The sequence below is a fragment of the Macrotis lagotis genome, chromosome 1 (genome assembly GCF_037893015.1).
Source record: "Macrotis lagotis isolate mMagLag1 chromosome 1, bilby.v1.9.chrom.fasta, whole genome shotgun sequence".
NCBI classification, from domain to species: Eukaryota; Metazoa; Chordata; class Mammalia; order Peramelemorphia; family Peramelidae; genus Macrotis; species Macrotis lagotis.
The window spans coordinates 330,107,147-330,131,326 of NC_133658.1; the positions used below are offsets into that span (position 1 = coordinate 330,107,147).

At 37.5% G+C, this 24,180-nt stretch overlaps 1 pseudogene; it reads right to left on the reverse strand.

Annotated features, from left to right (window-relative positions):
- Window positions 1-11,772: 11,772 nt before the first annotated feature.
- On the reverse strand, window positions 11,773-23,756 carry LOC141497614 (prostaglandin G/H synthase 1-like; annotated as a pseudogene).
- Between the last annotated feature and the right edge of the window lie 424 nt (window positions 23,757-24,180).

The window sequence follows — 24,180 nt, forward strand, 5'->3', positions numbered from 1 at the left end:
AAGACTTGTGGTGGAAAATGCCATCTACTTCCAGAGAAAGAATTATGGAGTTTGAATGCAGATCAAAGCATACTATTTTCCCTTTTTATTTGTTTGTTCTTTCTTTCTTATGGTTTCCCCCTTTTGTTCTGATAAGTCTTTCACAACATGACTATTATATAAATATGTTTAGCATCATCATGGATGCATAACCTCTATCAGATTGCTTGCTGTTGTAGGGAGAGGGGATAATATTTTACAAAAATGATTGCTGAAAACTATCTCTATGTTTCTGAGAAAAAAATATACTATTAAGATAAAAAAATATCTTATTTCTAATATATATATATAAAGAAAACTGATTCAAGTTTATAACAATAAGAGCCATTTCTCAACAAATGGTCAAAGGGCATTGAATTTGCCACTTTCTAAGCAAGATATCTAAGCAATGAATAGCCATATGAAAAAAGTTACCTATATCACTACTAATTAGAGAAATACAAACAAAAATCAGTCACTATATTTTGCAAAGTTGACCAAAAAATGATAAATGTTGAAGGGACTGCAGAGAAATAGGCTTATTCATGCACTATCAGTAGAGCTATGCAATTGTCCCAGCCATTCCTGACAACTATTTAGAATTGCAACCCAAAAGTTACTAAACAGTTCATATTCTTTGTACTACACTTACGATGCATAAATTGCAAACTGCAAAAAGCAAAAATGAAAAAATAATAAGTATGAAAATATTAATTCTATGCATATTTTGTAATAATTAACTAGAAACAAAGGGGCATTCATCAATTAGGAAAATGCTTAACCAATTATGGTATGGTAAAGTAATGGAATGCTATTGTGTTATAATAAAAAATGAAACCATTTCAGAAAAACAATGGAAGATTCATATGAACTGATACAAAGTAAAGTCAGTGGAACCAAGAGAATAATTATAGAATAGCAAACACTATAAGAGCAAACATGTTCATAGATAGCCAATGTGGTGGTAATAGGGCAGGATTTCTCAGAAGCTCTCTTCCAAAATATTCCAAAAACCTTAAAATAATGACACTAACTAAATTTTGGGGAGGAAAAACCCATAGAAAGACCTACTGAAACAATTCTCCAGAACAAGGCAATTTGAAGATCTACGAGAAGTCTCTGTTCCACCAGTGTCAGGAGTTGCAGCAGCACAGCCAGGGTCACACTGTGCAGGAGTGAACAAGCTCCAACTTTCCAAGAACATCCAGTTTTATTCTGGGTCCCTGGGGGCATCTACCCAGTTTGTGACAGCAGAAGTGGTTTCTAGACTTCCAAACGCAGGAGTTACCAAGCACAACTTGGAAGAACAGCAGGGATATTTCTGTCAGAGTAACCACAACCCTGGCCCAGGAAACAGAAGCAGGTCTGAGGAGCCACCCAGCAGGGAGCCACCCACCAGTTGCTTCCAGAGTGCACAGTTCATGAAAGGTAAGGGGGTGGAGAGACTGTCGAGGTCTCTCCAATATCCCCCTACCTTTCAAAAACCAAAAGACACACTAGAAAGATATTTAAGAAAACACCAACTTTAAAAAAAAGAATTGACTAAATGGTAAAAGAAGCATAAAAATCCACAGAAGATGTTCTTCTGAAACATCTTAGAAAGTAGAATTGTCTAAATGGAAAGAGATAGAAAAAATCTCTGTCAAAAACAGCTCTTTAAAAAGTAGAATTGGAAGGCTTCCAGCCAAGATGGCAGAGAGACAACAGGCACAGTTCTAAAGTCTCCTGATCTTTCCCCATCTATCATATGAAATACACCTCTTAACAGAAATCCGACCCACAAAACCCAGAAAGAAAAGCCAGGAGAAAGAACATCTACTTCAGGATTTGTCTCCTGCATCAACAATGGACAAATTTGGGCAGGTGAGTCTGGGCTCAGAAGGCAGATCAGACCCAGATCAGCCAGATTAGCAGATGAATTGGAGCCAGAAGTCTGAGGGCCTGAGAGCCTGACCTGCTGGATCAACGGTGGGGCTAGACGACAGGGACTTGAGTCAACTAGGGAATAGAGTCACTGGTGTTGGTGCTGTCCCTCTGGAGCTTGCCAACAGGGCTGGGGAGAGAGTTCCAGGGCAGAATAGCTGCCGACACCATCCCTGGGCTCCTCTGGTCCGAGGAACTCTGAGTCCACGCCTCCATTGCAGCTGAGGCCTCTTCCTGGAACAAACAATTGCAGACTACTTCTGCCTCAGGCACAGGTGTGTGAGAAGAACCAGCCCAACTGACAAATGACCTCAGGCCAGGGTAAAGCCCACCATTGATTGAAGGCAAAAGAATTCAATAGCTCCAAATCCTCCCATCAAGCAAAGGGAGAAGGCCTCAATCAAGGTCACAGACACTCCAGAGAAAGCAACAAGCACCTCCTACTGGCCATCCAGAGAAATTGCATTCAGTTAGTAAAGCCTTTAGCGATCCCAAGCCCCTGTGAATAAGCCCCTTCCCAACTCAAGGTCTTAGCAAAATGAAGAAGGGTCAGCAGAAAGGTGGATTCATAGAAAAATTCTTGGAAGAGAAAGACCCTAACTCAGAGAGACCTAAAACCTCTGAGGAAAATACAATCTGGTCTTCAGCACAGTAATACTTCCTTGAAGAAATAACGAAGGAGCTTAAAATCAACTGGAAAATTTGGGGGAGACAATTAATACCTTGCAACAAGAAAACAAATCTTTAGAAAATACAATTGGACAAATACAAAAGGAGAATAAATCTCTCAAATCCTCAAATGGGCAAATGTGAAAAGAAATTAATTCTCTCAAAACCTCAATTGGTCAAGTGGTAATCTCTTTCAAAAGTAGAATTGACCAATTGGAAAAGCAGTTTCAAAAGGATGACAAAGAAAACTCCTCCCTTAAAAAAAGAATGGAGTGTGCAGAAATGAATGACTCCATGAGACAGTAAGAGCCAGTTAAACAAAATCAAAACATAGAAAAAATAGAAAAAATAGAAGAAAATGTAAAATACCTCATCAACAAAACCACTGACCTTGAGAACAGATCAAGGAGGGGCAACCTGAGAATTATTGGACTTCCTGAAAATATTGAAGAGGAAAAAAAAAAGCCTGGACTTAATATTACAAGATCTATTGATGGAAAACTGCCCTGATATCCTGGAACCAGAGGACAAAGTAGTTATTGATAGAATACATCAATCCCCTCCAGAAAAAGATCCTAAAATGAAAACACCAAGGAATGTTGTGGCCAAATTCCAGAACTATCAGATAAAAGAGAAAATCCTGCAAGCAGCCAGAAAGAAACAATTTAAATATCAAGGAGCCACAGTAAGGATCACTCAGGACCTGGCTGCATCAACATTAAGAGATCAAAGGCCCTTGGAAAAAATATTTTGAAGAGCAGGGGACCTTGGAATGCAGCCCAGAATCCACTATCCCACAAAGCTGAGCCTTCTCTTCCAGGGAAAAAGATGGACATTTAATGAAATGGAAGAATTCCAAATTCCTGACGAAAAGACCAGAGCTAAATCAAAAAATTTGTACATCAAACAGGAGGTTCAAGAGACACATGAAAAGATTAAAAAAATAGGGGGGTAAAAGGAAAAAAACTTCTATCCAATAAGTTGAAACTGGCTATATCCCAGCATGGGGGAAAGATTCTTATAAATCTTGAGAATTGTAACTCTAACAGAGAGAATATACCTAGCCAGAAATGATGGACATTCATGATCTATCCATGAGACTGCTATCTAATGGGATGTAACTGGCTTTAACCCCACTTGGGAAAATGACTCTAATAACTCTCAAGAATTTTAACTCTATTAGATAGAATGTACTTAACTAGAAGTAACAGATACTAAGAATTTTCTATGACTCAGATACAATTATCTAAAAAAAGCACTACCTCCTTAAAAAGTGGGGCAGGAAAGAGATGGTAGGAGGGAGAACTAAGAAAAGGAAGGGAAGGGAAAAGGAAAAAAGGGAAGGGGGAAAGACAGGGGAGGGGTGATATAGGAGGGCAAACACACTGAAGGGGGTGGTATTCAGGAACAAAATACTGGGGAATATGGATAAGGGGGGAGGGGGAAAAATACAGACAGAGGGAAGATAGTACGGAGGACAATAAAGAATTAGTAATCATAACTTTGAATGTGAATGGAATGAACTCTCCCTTAAAACATAAGTGAATAGCAGAGTGGATTAAAAACCAAAATCCTACAATATGCTGCTTACAAGAAATTCATTTGAAGCAGAGAGATACATATAGAGTAAAGGTAAAAGGTTGGAACAAAATATATTTTGCTTCAGCTGAAGTAAAAAAGGCAGGGGTATCAATCCTTATCTCAGACAAAGCAGCAGCAATAACAGATAGCATTGAAAGAGATAAGGAAAGAAACTTTATCCTCCTAAAAGTTACCATAATCAATAAAGTCATCTCAATACTGAATATGAACCCAGTGCAACGGCACCCAAATTCTTAGAGGAGAAGCTGAAAGTACTACAGGAAGACGTAGACAGCAAAACTCTACTAGTGGGAGACCTCAGCCTCCTGCTCTGAGATCTAGGTAAATCAAATCATAAAGTAAACAAGAAAGAAGTTAAGGAGGTAAATAGATTGTTAGAAAAATTAGATATGGTAGACTTATGGAGGAAACTGAATGGGAATAGAAAGGAATATACCTTTTTCTCTGCAGTACATGGAACTTATACAAAAAATGACCATGTACTAGGACATAAAAACCTAATGATCAATTGCAGAAAGGCAGAAATAGTGAATACATCTTTCTCAGATCACAATGCAATAAAAGTCATATGCGATATTGGGCCAAGGAGATACAGACTCAGAACAAATTGGAAACTGAATAACCTCATTTTAAAAAAATGAGTGAAGCAAAAAACAAATTAAAGAAAGAATTAACCATTTTATCCTAGATAATGATAATAATGAAACAACATGCCAAAACCTATGGGGTTCATGCAAAGTGACTCTCAGGGGATATATTATAGCTTTAAATGCTTACATGAATAAAATGGAGAAAGACTAAATCAACAAACTGAACATGCAACTAAAAAATTAGAGAAAGAACAAATCAAAATTCCCCAATTAAATACCAAATTAGAAATTCTAAAAATTAAAGGGGAAATTAATAAAATCGAAAGAAAAAACTATTGAATTAATAAATAAAACCAGAAGTTGGTATTATGAAAAAACCAATAAAATTGATAAACCTCTGGTCAATTTGATTAAAAAAAAGAAAGAAGAAAACCAAACTGATAGTATCATAAATGAAAAAGGTGAACTCACCGCCAATGAGGAGGAATTTGAAATTATTTTGCCCAACTCTATGCCAATAAATTTGATAATCTAAGTGAAATGGATGAGTATTTACAAAAATATAAGTTGCCCAGGTTAAATGAAGAAGAGATTAAATACCTAAACAACCCTATCTCAGCAAAAGAAATTCAACAAGCCATCATTGAACTCCCTAAGAAAAAAATCTCCAGGGGCTGATGGATTCACAAGCGAATTCTACCAAACATTTAAGGAACAACTGGTTCCAATCCTATATAAACTCTTTGGAAAAATAGGGAAAAATGGAACTCTGCCTAACTCTTTCTATGAAACCAATATGGTGCTGTTACCTAAACCAGGAAGAGTTAAAACAGAGAAAGAAAATTATAGACCTAACTCCCTAATGAATATAGATGCAAAAAATCTTAAATAAAATCTTAGCAAAATGATTACAAGTCATCATTAGGATAATAAATTATGATCAAGTAGGATTTATTCCAGGAATGCAGGGTTGGTTCAATATTAGGAAAACTGATAGTATACTCAATTTTATCAAGAACAAACCTTTCAGAAATTATATGATCATATCAATAGATGCTGAAAAAGCTTTTGACAAAATACAATATCCATTCCTACTAAAAAGACTAGAGAGTGTAGGAATAAATGGACTGTTCCTTAGAATAATTAGCAGTACCTATGTGAAACCAACAAGCATTATATTCAATGGGGAGAGGCTAGAGGCATTCCCAGTAAGATCAGGGGTGAAACAAGGGTGACCATTATCACCACTACTATTCAATATTGTATTAAAAATGGTAGCTTCAGCAATTAGAGAAGAAAAAGAAATTGAAGTCATTAGAATTGGGAAGGAAGAGACAAAACTCTCACTCTTTGCAGATGCATGGTGGTCTACATAGAGAATCCAAAGAAATCATCCAAAAAACTACTGGAAATAATTAGCAATTTTAGCAAAGTTGCAGGTTATAAAATAAACCCTCATAAATCCTCAACTCTTTGAGATATATATATATATATATATATATATATATATATATATATATATATATATATCAAGATACAGCAAGAAGAGCTAGAAAGAGAAATCCCATTCGAAATAACCTCAAACAATATAAAATACTTGGGAGTCTATTTGCCAAGGCAGACTCAGAATCTTTTTGAAAACAATTATAAAACACTTCTCACACAAATCAAATCAGATTTAAATAACTGGGCAAATATCAACTGCTCATGGATAGGTAGAGCTAATATAATCAAAATGACAATTCTACCAAAACTAAACTACCTGTTTAGTGCCCTACTAATCAAAATTCCAAAAAAATTACTTTAATGAGTTAGAAAAAATTGTAAGTAAATTCATATGGAGAAATTATAAATCAATAATTGCAGGAGCTTAATGAAAAAAGTGCAAAAGAAGGTGGCTTAGCCCTACCTGATCTAAAATTATATTATAAAGCATCAGTCATCAAAACTGTTTGGTATTGGCTAAGAAATAGAGTGGTGGACCAGTGGAATAGACTAGGTGTAAAAGCAGGAGATGATTATAATAATCTGCTGTTTGATAAACCCAAAGAGTCCAGCTATTGGGATAAAAACTTCCTCTTTGATAAAAATAATTGGAAGTTAGTATGGAAGAGACTTAGATTAGACCAACACCTAACACCCTATACCAAGAAAAGATCCAAATGGTTATAGGACTTAGACATAGAAAACAATACTATAAGCAAATTAGAAGAACAAGGACTAGTTTACCTGTCAGATCTATGGAAAGTGGAGCAGTTTATGACTAAGGAAAAGTTGAAGAACATCACCAAAAACCAATTAGATGATTTCGATTACATTAAATTAAAAAGCTTTTGCACAGATAAAACCACTATAACCAAGATCAAAAGAAATGTAGTAAATTGGGAAACAATCTTTACAACTAATGATTCTGACAAAGGACTCATTTCTAAAATATACAGACAATTGAGTCATATTTTTAAAACAAAAAGCCATTCCCCAATTGACAAATGGTCAAAGGATATGCAAAGGCAATTTACAGATGAGGAGATCAAAGCAATCCATAGCCATATGAAAAAATGCTCTAAATCATTAATTATTAGAGAAATGCAAATTAAAGCTTCTCTGAGGTGCCACCTCAAACCTCTCAGATTGGCCAATATGGCCAGGAAGGATAATGATCATTTTTGGAAGGGTTGTGGGGAATCTGGGACACTATTACACTGTTGGTGGAGCTGTGAACTCATGCAACCCTTCTGGAGAGCTATTTGGAACTATGCCCAAAGGACAACAAAAATGTGTATACCCTTTGAGCCAGCAATACCACTACTGGGTCTATACCCTGAAGAGATGAGGGAAAAGGGTAAAAACATTACTTGTACAAAAATATTTATAGCAGCCCTGTTTGTGGTGGCAAAGAATTGGAAATCCAGTAAATGTCCTTCAATTAGGGAATGGCTTAGCAAACTGTGGTATATGTATGTCATGGAAAACTATTCTATTAGAAACCAGGAGGGATGAGATTTCAGGGAAGCCTGGAGGGATTTGCATGAACTGATGCTGAGTGAGATGAGCAGAACCAGATAAACACTGTATACCCTAACAGCAACATTGGAGTGATGATCAACCCTGAAGGACTTGCTCATTCCATCAGTGCAACAATCGGGAACAACTGTGGGCTGTCTGCAAAGGAGAGTGCCATCTGTGTCCAGATAAGGAGCTGTGGAGTTTGAACAAAGTTCAAGGACTATTCCCTTTAATTTAGAAAAAAACTGATATCTTATTGTCTGAACTTCTTACCTCTTAGACTTCTTTTCTCTTCTTTAAGGATATGATTTCTCTCTCATCATACTCAATGTACAACATGGAAACAAATTAACGACTGACAGATTGCTTTCTGTGGGGGGGGAGTAAGATTGGGGGAAAATTGTAAAACTCAAATAATATCTTTAATAAAAATAAATTTATAATCCTAAAAAATAAATAAATTCATTACAGAAGCTAAAAAATTAGAACTGGACAAATGGAAAAAGTTAACAAACTCTCATTGAAGAAAATAATTTCTTAAAAATTAGGTTGGGGGGGTGGCTAGGTGGTGTAGTGGATAAAGCACTGGCCTTGGAGCCAGGAGTATCTGGTTTCAAATTCGACCTCAGACACTTAATAATTACCTAGCTGTGTGGCCTTGGGCAAGCCACTTATCCCCATTTGCCTCGCAAAAACCTAAAATTAAAACAAAAAAAAAATTAGGTTTGGGCAAGTAAAAACTAATTATGCCAAGAGACATCAAAAGAATCAAAGTCAAAAGAATGAAAAATAAAAGAAAATATGAAAAATACCATTGGAAAAATAATTGATCTTGAAAAATAGGTGGAGAATAGATCATTTTAAATTATTGGATTACCTGAAAACTATAACAAAAAAGAGCCTATAGGTAATATTTCAAGAAGTTATCATAGAAAACTGATATCCTAGAAGCAGAGGGTAAAGTAGAAATAAAAAAAACTTTCTGATCACTTCTTGAAAAACATCCCGAAATGAAAATAAATATTCCTTAAGATATTATAGCAAAATTCAATGGTGTCATATCAAGGAGAGCATACTGGAAACAAATGAAATGAAACCATTTAGGATCATTCAAGAGTTAGCAACTTCCACATTAAAGAAGTGGGGAGCTTAGGATATGATATTATGAAAGTCAAAGGAACTAGGATTAAAACCAAGAATAATCTACCGAACAAAATTAAGCATAATCTTGTTTGGGAGAAATTTTCAATATTTTTTAATAATTTTAAGGGCATCATTTAATGATATAGAAAACTTTCAAACATTCCCTACAAAAAGACCAGAGCTGAATGGAAAAGTTGACATTCAAACATGAGACTCAGAGAGGTATAAAAAGTAAATAAACAAGAGAAATGACAAGGGATTCAATGATGTTAAACTGTTTACATTCTTATATTGGAAGATGATGCATTTATCTCCTAAGAACTATATTATTATTTGAGTCAGTTAGAAGAACTGTACATGGATAGAGGAGACAAGAAAATGTTGGTTATGTTGAAATGATCTCAAAAAAGTTCCAGGGGAGAAATTATCTCACATTATTGCACACTAGAAAGAACTTGTACAGTGGAGAAGAAAATGGAGCAGGTGGCTAGGTTGGCACAGTGGATAAAGCCCCAGCCCTGGAGTCAGGAATACCTGGGTTCAAATCTGGTCTCAGACACTTACTAATTACCTAGCTGTGTGAGCTTGGGCAAGCCACTTAACCCCATTTGCCTTGCAAAAAAAAAACCTTAAAAAAAAACAAAACTGGAGCAGGGGTAGATGCTTGACCTCAACTCATTGGAATCGGCTCAAAAAGGGAATAACATGCATTCAGCTGAGGAGATGGACACAGACAGAGAGAGAGAGAGAGAGAGAGAGAGAGAGAGAGAGAGAGAGAAGGATAGACCTTGCAAAAATAGAACAGAGAGAAATATACAGTTAATAATCACACAGGGTGAAAACAACCAGGTGCACAGTGAATAGAGTGTCAGGCCTGGAAGTAAGAAGACTCATGTTTTTAAGTCCAAATCTGGCCTCAGACCCTTACTAGCTGGGTAGCCCTGGGCAAGTCACTTGACCAAGTTTGCCTCAGTTTCCTCAGTTGTAAAATAAATTGAAGAAGGAAATGACAAACAACTTCAGTATTTTTACCAAAAAAAAAAAAAACCCCAAATGTAGTCAGAAATAGGCAAACATGACTGAAAAGACTAAAAAGCATAAGTGGGCAACAGCAGTCAATAGAATGCTAGACCTGGAATCAGGAAGACCCGATCTTCCAACAAAGCAAAAGCAAAAATATACCTAATTAAAAGAGATAAGTAGGAAAACTTTATTTTGCTAAAAGATACCATAAAATGAAGCAACATCAATTCAAAAAATATATACACCAAATGGTTTAACAACTAAATTCTTTTTTTTTGGCAAGGCAATGGGGTTAAGTAATTGCCTAAGGTCACACAGCTAGGTAATTATTAAGTGCCTGAGACCAAATTTGAAATCAGGTCACTCTGACTCCAGGGCTGGTACTCTATCCAGTACACCATTTAGTTGCTCCCATTCTTAAAGGGAAAATTTAAATGAGTTACAAGAGTAAATAGATGTAAAACTATACTAGTGGGAGATATCAACATTCTCTTCTCTTAATTAGATAGATCTAATCATAAAATAAGTGAAAATGAGGTAAAAGAGAAAAATAGATTATCACAAAAATGTTGATTTTTGGAGAAAATTAAAGGTGTTAACCTTTTTGTTAAAAAAGGAATATATACATTTTTCTCAATTATACATACACCTTCACAAGAACTGACCATGTATTGGGGCATTTAAAATCTCAGTATCAAATGCAGAAAAGCAGAAATATTAAATGCATCCTTTTCAGACAAGAATATAATTAAATTTTATTCAATGGAGGGGGGGTCAGCTAGGTGGCACAGTGGGTAGATCACCAGCCTGGAGTCCGGAGTACCTGAGTTCAAATCTGGCCTCAGACACTTAATAATTTCTTAGCTGTGTGGCCTTGGGCAAGCCACTTAACTTCATTGCCTTGCAAAAAAACTAAAAAAAATTATATTCAATAAAGGACTTATGAAGAAAATGTATTCACCTTCAGAAAAAGAAATGATGGAGAAAGAACTGATGAAAATTGAAACATAATTTCTTCACTTTATTTTTCTAGGGGGGTTTATAACATGGCTATGATTTCCGTTATTTCACATGTATAATTGATTTCACATTTCTTACTTTCAACGATGGATGAGATGATGAAAGTGAGAAAGACAATTCAGTAATGTAATTTTTAAAATTTGAATGCTAAAAATAAATAAAGAATTTTCTAAAGATCATTTTATTAACCTCAGTTGAAGACCCAGAACCTCAGGAAATTCAGGGTCAGGGAAGAGAGGATTCTGTCAGGAAAGTGCAGGTCAACTGCTCCATATCATTAACTATTACCAACACACAATCCCGCAGAAATTCACAATGTAAACAATTAGGCTGGACCTGAATGTTATGAGGAATGTTACTTTGCCCACTTTCTCCAGTAACCCCACCCCATATCTGAAGCTAATGGCTTTTCCTGGGACCTTGAGCTTATAGAAGAGTTCTTCCCTGGGTGATCCAAGTTCTCATAGTGAATCATTTAGAGCAGACAGAGGAAATCAGTGCTTTAAAGAACCGAATTAGAATCTGAAGGATCCAGAAAAATCAGTCAATATTCAGGAATATCTAATAGAAACCAAAACTGTAAAGGACTAAGCAAAAAATCCAACACTCTGAAATGCTAGCTAAGAGGGCAATTGCTCCAGTACATTTGGGAACACCAACTAAGGACCCAAAACTCTGGAAAATAAAACCAAGAACCCATATTTAAGATTGCAAAGCACACACAGCATTCTGCATACTAATGCTTTTTTCACAGTTCAGTAGATGACGACTTCAGCCTCTACTTCCTTTTGTGATCTCCTTCATGGACACTGAACCTGACATGGGGACATGTTTTGACATTGAAACAAATCAGATTCTGCAACGTAGCTGTCTTAACAATTTTAAAGCCAGTCTCACCACCAAATGTGCTTGGCTTCCAGTATCTGAAGAGCATATGGGGTTCCCTATGAGCCCTCTGGGGAAGAAGGGAGCCCCAATCATCAACATGCTCTCCCCAAAGATAGATTTGGGCATAACTTTCTCTAGATATAAGCCTGGGAAAAACTCCAAAGCCTCAAAGTCTTCATACAGCTTCTCCAGCTCTGCTGAATACTTTTTCTCTCCTACAAAGAAGGAAGATGGAAGGAAATCAGATCAGTTCTTCCCCCCACCCTACAAATTAATAGGTACATGATCAGGGTAATATTGGGAAGTAACTTTTCCTGTTCACTCTTAGAGACAGAATTAGATAACTTGATTGAGAAATGGAGGAGCATTGAATTTGGAATCAAAGTTTTGATTTCAAATTCTGCCTCAGATGCGTAGTTGCTATAGGAATCTGAGAAAGTCACTTAATCACTCACTGTTTCTTTATGTAATGAAAAAATCATAACTTCTTCCTCATAGGTCGTTTCAGGGATCAAGTGATATAAGTATAAAGTTCTTTGCAAGCCTTAAAGTGCTTTATGTATATCAGCATCAACATTATCATCTTAGATTTGGCACTTCTGAACCATGAAATAATGGACAAGACACTCAATACAGTGGCAGCATGTCATAATGGTAATAGCCTGGCCTTTAGAGTTAGGAAGATTAAATTCTGATTCAGGCATTCATTAACTGTGAATGTCATTTAACCTCTATGTATCTTTGTTTCCTCATCTGTAAAACAAGACATATGTTTTACAACAAAAATTTTAGACTCAATGTCAATTAAGGACCCTTCCAGTTCTAAGCCTATAATTCTATGATCTTAAGATCTGTATATGAGCCTTAATTTCTTATTTTGAAAAACTGGAATGACATTAGTCCTTCCTTTAACTCAAGAGTATTGGGCTAGAGGGGTGGCTAGGTGGCATAGTGGATAAAGCACTGGCCCTGGAGTCAGGAGTACCTGGGTTCAAATCCGGTCTCAGACACTTAATAATTACCTAGCTGTGTGGCCTTGGGCAAGCCACTTAACCCCGTTTGCCTTGCAAAAAAAACCCTAAAAAAAAAGAGTATTGGGCTAGGACCAGAGCCAAAGGAATGGGATTTTCAGTGGGATTTCAGTGCCTATGTTCTATTAGCAATAGGAAAGATTGATATTAACAGTACAAAGAAAGTTCTTCAATCTATCATCTAACAAATGTAACAATAGGTAAAAAAATGAATCTCTACAAATGGATTTGATTCTGAGGCTATGACAAAGAGAACTGGAACTAGCCAAGGACTAAGGAGACAAAAGAGAAAGGATAAATAAAAGGATAACAAGGATAGTAAACAATCTGTGTTTTAGGATACCCCAGTTCTTTCAAGGACCAACAAAGTTGAATTGGACTCTGTGCTCATACCAGCCAACTCCAATAACAAGCATTGCATTAAATGATAAAATCTCATCCTCAGGTATCCAAGCTTCTCTACGTTCCCAAGGCCACGACTCATGGAGAGGCCAGGAGCTAAAAACTAAATATGTTATCACATGCGAAATGTAGCATGGCTAATTGGCAGTTAACTATTCAAAATTGTTCTTAATGAGGCTTGAATATTAGCCTCCCACATGAATTTCTAAATTCTGTTGGATCATTGTGTACTTTTCATTCTTGTTCTTATTATGACTTTCTTCAAAGAGAAATTACCTCTCCTATTCACAACTCATGTTAGTACCTTCAGTATCTCTTTTACTTCAATCCCTCTCTTGGGAGAGTAATCCTAGGGTATAGTCCAAAACAGACATGTCCCAGAATTAGCCAGGGTGAAGGTGATGAGCCACGGAATATGAGAGAGTAAAGCCCAGTGCCCTGAAGAGCTGTCAAGCTTCCCTAACAATGCATGTGGCATATAAGCAGATGACTGGATTATAAAAGAAGAAAAGCCAGGTACCCTGAGCTTCTATGACTTAGTAACAGTTGCATCCATGCTAGACAAATGGGAGAAATTAGTAATGCTAATAGTAGGTAGTAGTAGTAGTAGTAGTAGTAGCAATAGTAGCAAGCCCCTTCTAAAGTCTTCCTTTTGAGGCTTTAAGGTATTTGAAAGTGACCCTGGTGAATCACAGGCCAAGTACCTCAGACACAAGTATTTGTAGATCTTAACATCAAGTTGAAAAGCCCTTAATTATGTTCCCAACAATAAGATCATCCGTTTCTTGTCCAAGAACCAATCTTAGTACAGGTAATCAAAATTTTGCCACAGAAACTCAGGATGACTATTTACTATAGGATAAAGAGGCTAGCACCTCTTCCTATACCTCCCAAGTAAGAAATAATCCTTCAAGGTATTATTATATTGCTATTTTAATTCTTCCTTATTCCCACAGCCTCTTTCTCCCTCGATTTATTGCAATGCCCAGCTCATAATATGAAGGACCTTTCTTCTCAGGGAAATATGGGATCAGAAACTGAAGAAAGCAAGGATGATGCCACTGACCTGTGTGTGTAGGATTTCAAACCAAATTGCTTATGGTATTCATTGAAGGATTGTATCCTCAGGTACCTCAACTCCTTAATGATGTTCATAGACATATGTAATACATGGTGGTTGATGCTCTTAGATCCCACCAATCTAGGGGGGAAAAATGACACAGCCATGTCACAGTCAGAGAAAAGGAGCCAGATTCAAACTTTAAAAAAAATCTATGATCTATTATTTTAATTCATTAAAATTAAGGGTAAATGAGTAAGGTAACCAATTTTAGCTCCTTAATCCTGTGTGTAGAAGTGCTCATAAGAACTAAAACTGGAAAGAAACTTTGGAAAAATTTAGTTTGATTTTGGCAGCTAAGAGGCACAATAGATAGCTGGGCCTCAAGTCAGGAAGATTCCTTTTCCTGAGGTTAAATCCAGTCTAAGACTGTTACTAGCTATATGACTGGGCATTTAAGTCACTTAACCCTACTTGCCTCAGTTCCTCATCTGTAAAATGAAATGGAGAAAGAAAAGGCAAACTATTCTAGTACCTTTTACTAAGAAAACTCCAAAATAATTCATGAAGAGTCAGAAATGACTGAAACTACTTAACAAGTCTGATCTCCTAGGGAAACTGAAGCCCTGGAAGATTAAGGAACTTACCAAGGACCAGCTGAAAAAGTGGTAGAGCTAGGATTTGAAAACCTGAGTCTTCTGACTGATTTCAGGCTTTTTATTTGCCATATCATATTGTCTGAGGAATAGACAATGAAAAGTGTCAGTGGTTTTCCTACAGAAAACTATTTCCCCCTATTTTTAAAGCATTGCTGAATAGAAGATCATTCTCTCTTCAATTACTTGTGATAGAATTAATGGCAATGTTATAAGAACTTACCTTGAATTTTGTGGAGAGAGGTCCCAAAGGGAAAAGTATTGACATAAATATGCTTTGTATACTGACCTTAGTCAACCTAGGCACACCCTTACTCCTTATCTCTCCTTGAATTCCCTCCCTCCCTCCTGAGAATTTCACAAAATTTTCATAGCATATGAACATCTGGCTGAGGTCAAATTTTCCCTATTCAAGTTCTTCCTCCCCTCCTGTTGTCGGTTCAATTAGCATGATTCATCTGTTTCTTGATCCGCTGGGTTTTTTTTGTTTGTTTTTGCTACAATAAAAGCTGTTTAACTAAAAGATATGCCTGTTGTGACTTCTCTCACAAACCACTTCTGGACCAGGATCCTGAAAGCCTTTCTAGGGTTTTCTGGAGCCTCTCTGGGCCTCCCTTAACACCTCTGCCTTTGGGGAACCACACTATGGGACTGCAAAGCCAGAAACCAGAAATCACCAATCAGATCTGGTGGCAGCATATTAACTACAGGTGAAATAGCCAGAATCCAATAATTGCCATGGGACTGGATTGAAAAGCCAAGTCTTTCAGAAGATTGTGGTTTTAGATCAAGAAGGGATCTAAGAGTTCATCTAATTCAGCCTTTTCATTTTTATAGATGAGTACACTTATTCTTAGAGGGAGATGACTTGCCTGAAGTCACACATGTAATAAGACTAGAAATTGATTTCAGGTTATAATCATAATAATAATAACAACAATAATAATAAACATTTACATAGTTAAAGTAAGGTATATCATACCTTAAAGTACAAATATCATCTTATTTCATCCACACAACAACTTGGTGCTATTCTAATCCCTATTTTACAAATGGAGAAACTTAGGCAGACAGAAATTAAATATCTTGTCCAAGGCCTCACAGCTAGTCAGTGTTTGAGTCCAAATTTGAACTCTAACCTTTCTGACTCCACAGTCCAGGGGTCTATTCACTTGCACAACAAAATCTAACATATATTCCATTTTAGTGCTGTAATAATTTTTAATGTTATAATTTGGGGTATTGGGGGGGAGAAAGATAGAATTTACATTTGGATCAATATATTACTTTGGGGTCTGATCACACATGCAGGTTATTTCTGCTTATCTCACACAATTGTTACAAAGAAATCTGGTAAATCCTACAGTCATATAAAAATGTCAGCTATTATCACTTCATTTCACCTTCTTATTTTTTATTCTCTCCATTTTTACAGGGTAAACTGAGGTATAGAGAGGAGAAATCCAAGGACTTGTTCCAGGCTTTATAGGACCATAAAGACATTTAAGAGGTGACTCCACCCAAAGGTCTTCCTTTTACAGATAAGGCTCTGGGTCCCTGAGAGTGACCTGCCCAAGGACACATAAGTCATAAGCTAGGATTTGAACCCATAGCAGTCCTCTCTATCCTTCCCATGGACTTTTTTTACACTAGACCTGGAATTGTTTTGGAATAAAGAACTTGCAGTGAGAAAATTCCCTCTACTAATAGAGATCTATCTGTACCTACTCTGCAACTTAATATTATCTGGAAGCACTGAAAGGTCCAGTGCCTCACCCAGGGTCATACAACCAGAGGGTTTCAGGTGAGGAACTTGAACCCAGGTCTAACACTCCAGAAGGCAGAATCCATTCACAGTAGCTGTCCTGCTGGAGCCTTAAACTGGGAGTCTGGAATTTAGAGGAGCCTAGGTGCTGCATCTGCAGTTATCATCTTCTGCCACCTGGTGGTAAATCCTGGTAGCACTTGGATTGGGGTTTTACCTAAATAAATAGAAAGTCAAGCAATCAATCAATCAACAATAATTATAGTTATCATCTATATAGTTTTTCTATGGTTTGCAAAGTTCTTTATATACATTAACTCATTTTATCTGCACAATAATTCTGTAAGGTAAGAGCTATGTATAACCCCCTTCTTACAAATGAGAAAGTTGAAGAAGATCAAGGTTATATGACATGTAGGATCAGTTAGGAAGAATTTGAAACTCAGAATTTCTTGATTCTAAATCTATCATTTTTCCCACTGTACTCAGCTGCCACAACAAGTTTTGGTAGAATGTGGACTCCAGCCTCAGATCCTTATTATCTGTGTGACCTTTAGTAAGTCCCAAAACATCTCTCAGTTTGTTTTCTCATATGTAAAATGAGAATGAAAAAAAAGCACCCACCTAAAAGGGTTGTTGTGAAGATCAACTTAAGATGATATGTATTATCTTAAATTGGTATATGATTGGAAAATATTTTTATTACATTACAATACACCAGGTACTGTATACTGGATTGGAAAAATAAATACAAACAATGAAATAATCACTATACCCATGAAGTTAACTGAATAAATGACTGCTTTCTCAGTCAACCATGCTTTCAAAAAAACTCTGAAAGACAGGTGTCCTTATTGAAACGACAGGCATTTGTATCCTGAATTGTTCTTTCTTGTGACAGAGCCAGGATTCAAAGCCAAGCTGCCTGAACCCACTGCCATTGCTCTTTCCAATGCCACCTCATTTACGTGGAGGGACAGGTGAATGGGAATGAAGGTTAATGCCAACCTGGGACCTATGTGACCTGCCTACTGTTGGGAGAAGGCATTCACAAGGGTTTCCAAATCATAGTCAAAAGTATGGAAGTGTTGAACTCAAACTGCTCATAGCTGAATTCCCGATGTTCCAACACTCAGGCATGAGTGGTTGCCACTGGTAGAGTTGGTCAAACTCCACAGAGATGCGATTTTGATACTAAAACTGTTCTTTAAAAAGCAGTTCAGGGGGGCGGCAGTGGATAGAGCACTGGCCCTGGAGTCAGGAGTACCTGAGTTCAAATCTAGCCTCAGACATTTAATAATTACCTAGTTGTGTGGCCTTGGGCAAGCCACTTAACCCCATTTGCCTTGCAAAAACCTTAAAAAAAAAAAAGCAGTTCAGGGTCAAACTTCAATTTGAAGAAGTATCCACTGAAGTGCTACAAATACTCCTCCATGGCGATCTTGATGATCTCACCAGGAAGAACTGATCACGACAGAGGGGTTAGAGGAGAAAGACAACAGACATGACTCCTTCCTCCTTTTGTCAAACTAAGCTAGGTCATGCATGAGGCAGTGTCTAAAAGGGCAGAGCAATGTCACATGGACATTGTATCAGATTTAGAGAGTTGGACAACTTGACCTCATGTCCTTAGCCCCTGCCTACAACACCTGAGAGCTTGGATACATTGGGACCTCAATTAGAGAATATCATAGCTGTACTGGATCTCTTCTAATGTTTGAATTTTGAAAATGGGTCATTGAGATCCATAGAGGTTATGGGATTTGACCAAGTTGATACAGAAAATAAATGGAAAAAATGAATATTTGTAACATGGATTTTGTTTTTCTTATTTTTAATTTTTCTTTTTAAAAAAGTAAGAGTGATTGAAGAAAAATTTGGAAAAGCAATTCCTATTTCAATTTTTCGGTAGTGGGAAAGAAAGGAAGAAAAGGAAAGTTTGTTAATTGAAAAATAAAATAACATTTACAAATAAGTTTTAGATTTCACACCCAGGTTCTCTGTTTCCAAATTCTAACATTCTTTCCATGACACTACACACCCTACTTAATATCTATTCACTCTTTCAGCAAAACACAAAAGAAATGCTTAAAATCTCAAAATGGGTGCCAAAAATATTAATCACATATTAGTTTCTATCCAGTTTCTTGAGTGAACTTTAGCTAACCAATAGAGGTCTCTGATCTTTAGGTACTCCTAGCAATGAACTAGTACTATCCTGATACATAGAGACTCTTGCTTGAGGGAGGAGAAGAAAACATGAAGGGGGTAAGCAAAATAAATATGGGTCTAGGAGCACTAGAGTTCAGTCAACCTTTGCTTGTCCATTTATCTGGCATCTTTTCTTCTGCCTGGATTTTTCCTTCTCCTCTTCCAAGTCATCCCTGGTAAATCATACTAATTTAGGTTGAGACAATCCCCCCACCCTATAACCTCCCCCTAGAGAAGCCTGTCTTTTGAAGAGAACAGGAACTGGTGACTCAGAGGGAAAGTGGGGCAAGGGGAGAGGGTGACCAGAGTATGTCAGGGAGAGAACCTTCACACTGACTGAGCAGGAAATGATCTGACTTTCAGGCAATAGGGGCTTCCAACCCAGGAATACCCAGGCCTTGAATCATCCCTGTCTTCCTGCCCTTACTCAGAAGAAACAAGAAGCTGGGAGTTTGGTAGAGGATGGAATTCCTTACTAGGACCTTTTGCTCTCCTAGCAGGGGTAGTTTGTGGGGTCACAGATGGCCCCAAGCTAAAGCAGTAGATTTGGAAGTAATAGGAACTATAAAGAGCTCATGAATTTTGAATTTAAAACCTCCTGCTCAAAAGATGGAGGCAAGATAGCAGAGTAAAGGTTGAGACTCTCCTGAGCTCTCCCCAAACCCCTCCAATTACCTTTAAATAATGCCTCTAAACAAATTCTAAAGAGGTAAAATCCATCAAAAAGATGGAATAAAACAATTTTTTCAACCCAAGGAAATTTGGATGGTTTGCAGTAAAAGTCTACTCCACCAGAAAGGGTAGAAGCATAGTCCAGCTATAGCCACACCTGTGTAGCCTGGCCCCCAGCAATACAGAAACACACAGAGGTGACTGAATCAGTGGCAGCAGTGGTACTTTCCAGATCTCTCAGCCCAAAGACAGCAAAGACAACTTAGAAGATCAGCAGATGCCAGAGCAAGCACAAATCCCAGGCCAGTGTGGCCAACCTCAGCCTGACCACAGCCCTCAGCACAGCACAGATCCCAGGAAATGGAAGCAGGCCTGTAGAGCCATCCAGCAGGAGCCACCTGACAGCTGATCTCTGATTGCTCAGCCAACGGAAGGTAAGGTAGTGGAGGGAGGCTGCCAAGGTCTGCCCTCTATCCCTGGGACAGGACTCTGGGGCTTTGACAACATTCAGAACCTGGTCACAGTCTGGGGCCCCAGAGGGTTGAGCTTGTGGCCATTCGATAGACAAGGAGAGCAGTCAGAGCTTCACTGGAGTCCTTATGGGGATATCCCAATAATACTCAAAAGCTCAGGAAGCACCCCAAAACCAGGCACAGGCTGGAAAAATGAGTAAACAGGAAAAAAGGAACCTGACCATAGACAATTACTTTGGTCCCAGGAAGGACCAAAATACACAATGTGAAGATGAGAAAGTCCAAGCTTCTGCATCTTAAAGACTCCAAGAAATAAAGAAGTTGAGCTCAGACTGACAGAGCTCAAAAAAGATTTTGAAAATCAAGTAAGGGAGATAGAAAAAAATTTGGAAAAGAAATGAGAGAGATGCAGGAAAAACATGAAAACAAAGTCAGCAGCTTAGTCATGGACATCAAAAAAATCTCAAGAAAATAACATATTAAAAACCAGATTAGGTCAAATGATTAAAACAGTTCAAAAAGTTATTGAGTAGAAGAATGCTTTACAAAGCAGAATTGGCCAGATGGAAAAGGAGATAAGAAAGCTCTCTGAGTCTATGGAAAGGGGAGCAGTTTATGACTAAGGAAGAGTTGGAGAACATCACCAAAAACCAATTAGATGATTTCGATTACATTAAATTAAAAAGCTTTTGCACAGATAAAAACAATGTAACCAAGATCAAAAGAAATGAAGTAAATTGGGAAACAATCTTTACAACTAATGATTCTGACAAAGGACTCATTTCTAAAATATACAGACAACAGAGTCATATTTTTAAAACAAAAAGCCCTTCCCCAATTGACAAATGGTCAAAGGATATGCAAAGGCAATTTACAGATGAGGAGATCAAAGCAATCTATAGCCATATAAAAATGCTCTAAATCATTAATTATTAGAGAAATGCAAATTAAAGCTTCTCTGAGGTACCACCTCACACCTCTCAGATTGGCCAATATGACCAGGAATGATAACGATCATTTTTGGAAGGGTTGTGGGGAATCTGGGACACTATTACACTGTTGGTGGAGCTGTGAACTCATGCAACCCTTCTGGAGAGCTATTTGGAACTATACCCAAAGGGCAACAAAAATGTGCATACCCTTTGACCCAGCAATGCCACTACTGGGTCTATACCCTGAAGAGATGAGGAAAAAGGGTAAAAACATTACTTGTACAAAAATATTTATAGCAGCCCTGTTTGTGGTGGCAAAGAATTGGAAATCCAGTAAATGTCCTTCAATTGGGGAATGGCTTAGCAAACTGTGGTATATGTATGTCATGGAACACTATTGTTCTATTAGAAACCAGGAGGGATGGGATTTCAGGGAAGCCTGGAGGGATATGCATGAACTGATGCTGAGTGAGATGAGCAGAACCAGATAAACACTGTATACCCTAACAGCAGCATTGGAGTGATGATCAACCCTGAAGGACTTGCTCATTCCATCAGTGCAACAATCAGGAACAAGTTTGGGCTGTCTGCAAAGGAGAGTGCCATCTGTATCCAGATAAGGAGCTGTGGAGTTTGAACAAAGTGCAAGGACTATTCCCTTTAATTTAGAAAAAAATGGATATCTTATTGTCTGATCTTGTTACCTCTTAGACTTCTCTTCTCTTCTTTAAGGATATGATTTCTCTCTCATCACACCCAAGTTGGATCAAGGTACAACATGGAAACAAAGTAAAGACTGACAGAGTGCTTTCCGTGGGGGGGGGGGGAGAAGCAAGATTGGGGGGGATTGTAAAACTCAAATAATATCTTTAATTAAAAATAAATTTTAAAAAAAGCTCTCTGAGGAAAAAAATCCTTCAGATGTAGAATGGAGCTAAAGGAAGCTGATGACTGTAAGAAATCAAGGCACAATAATTCAACACTAAAAGAATGAAAAAAGTAGAAGAAAATGTGAAATATCTCATTGAAAAAACAACTTATCTGGAAAACAGATCCAGAAAAGATAATTTAAAAATTACTGGGCTATCTGAAGTTATTAAATTATTGGGCTACCATGATCAGGAAAAGAGCCTTGATGTCATTTTTAAAGAAATGCTACAGGAAAATTGTCCTAATATCCTAGAAGCAGGGGGTAAAAAAGAAATTGAGAAAATCTACCAATATCCCCCAGAAAGAGATCTGAAAAAACAACCCCCAGGAATTTGGGAGTGTTCCAGAACTTCCAAGTCAAAGAGAAAATATTACAAGCAGCCACAAGAAAACAATTCCAATATCGTGGAGCTACAGTCAAGATTACCCAGGACTTAACAGCATCTACATTAAGGGCTTGTAAGGCTTGGGATATAATATTCTGGAAGGCAAAAGAGCTTGGAATGCAATGGAGAATCAACTACCCAGCAAAACTGAACATCCTCTTCCAAGGGAATAGATGGACTTTCAATGAAACAGGGGAATTTTAAATGTTCCTGTTGAAATGATCAGAGCTGAATAGAAAGTTTGATCTTCAAAGTACAGGACTCAGGTGAAGCATAGAGAGGGTGGATGGGAAGGGTAAATTATGAAGGACTTAATGATGATGAACTGCATATATTACTGCATGGAAAGATGATATTGATAACAGTTATATGAACCTTCTCATTTAATAGAGCAGATAGAAGGAACTTTTATAGATGAGGCACAGGAGAGAGCTAAATTTGAAGATATAATATACTGTAAAAATGGAGTCAATGGATGAAAGGGAAATGTACTGGTAGTAAGAGAAAGGAGAGGTAGAATAGACTAAGGTATCTCATATAAAAGGTACTTTGTGTAGCTTTTGCAATGGTATAGAAGGGGGGAGGTGAGGGGGAATGAGGGAGTCTTCATTCTCATCAGAAATGGTTAAGAGAAGAAATAGCATATACACTCATAGGATATAGACATCTAGAAGAAAAAGTAGAGAAGGGGAACAGAGTGGGGGAGGGGTGATGTGGGTGATAGAGGAGAGGGTAAATCATAGGAGAGGATAGTCAAATATAACACATTTTATTTTTTACCTTTTGCAAGGTGGTGGGATTGGGTGGTCTGTCCAGGACAATGGGGCCAGGTGGTTGCTGGGTCTCTGGGGTAGGACCCTGGGTCTCTTGGCCCCAGGGTAAGTGCTCTGTTCACTTTGCCACTCAGCTACCTCATAGCACATTTTTGAAAAGGGGCACAGTGAAAGGAGAGAGAAAATATAATAGATGGTAGCAGGGAAGAATGGATGGAGGGAATTACAATCAGCAACAGCAACTGTGGAAAAATATGGAAGTAACTTCTATGATGGACTTATGATAAAGAATGTAATCCACCTGAGACAGAACTGATGGTATCAGAACACAGACTGAAAAACATTTTTTCTCTTTCTTTCACTTTATTTCTCATGAGGTTTTATATTTTTGTGGGAGAGGGGGTATTATGTTTACTCTTAAACAAGAATATTTTAGTAATGTGTAAATAAATTAAAGAAAATAAAAATAAAAAAGAAGGCTCAGCAGAAAAGATCTATTGCTCCTGCTTGAGAGTGGAACACAGTCCAATACTCTCGAGCAGGATGTGGCAGCATTAAACCAGGGGCAGGCCTTAGGAGCCATTGCATCAATAGTTGCAGCAGCTACTTAAGGAGCCCTCAGACTACAGATGGTAAGGGGGGTCAGAAGGGGATTACAGGAATTTCTTTACTAGCCCTGAGGTAGGACACTGTTGTTGTACCATACTCAGATTGTCATTCTCCAGGGTTTCCATCCCAGGGAGAAGAGGAATACTAATATACTAGAGTTTGTTGCCTCAGGGAATCAGAGACCCTCCTCACAGTTCCAGGACAGAAATGGGTGCTTGTGGTCACTTACAGACCAGAGCACAAGCTAGAAGTGCAGTAAAAGCTTTTCCTTTGTTCCTAGAATTGAATAAAAGAACTGAAAACTTACAGGTCTCTAGAAATACCTCTGAAAACAACAAAACAAAACCCCAACAATCCTCTTAGAAAAAAAGCCTCCTAGTAATGGAGGATATCAAAAA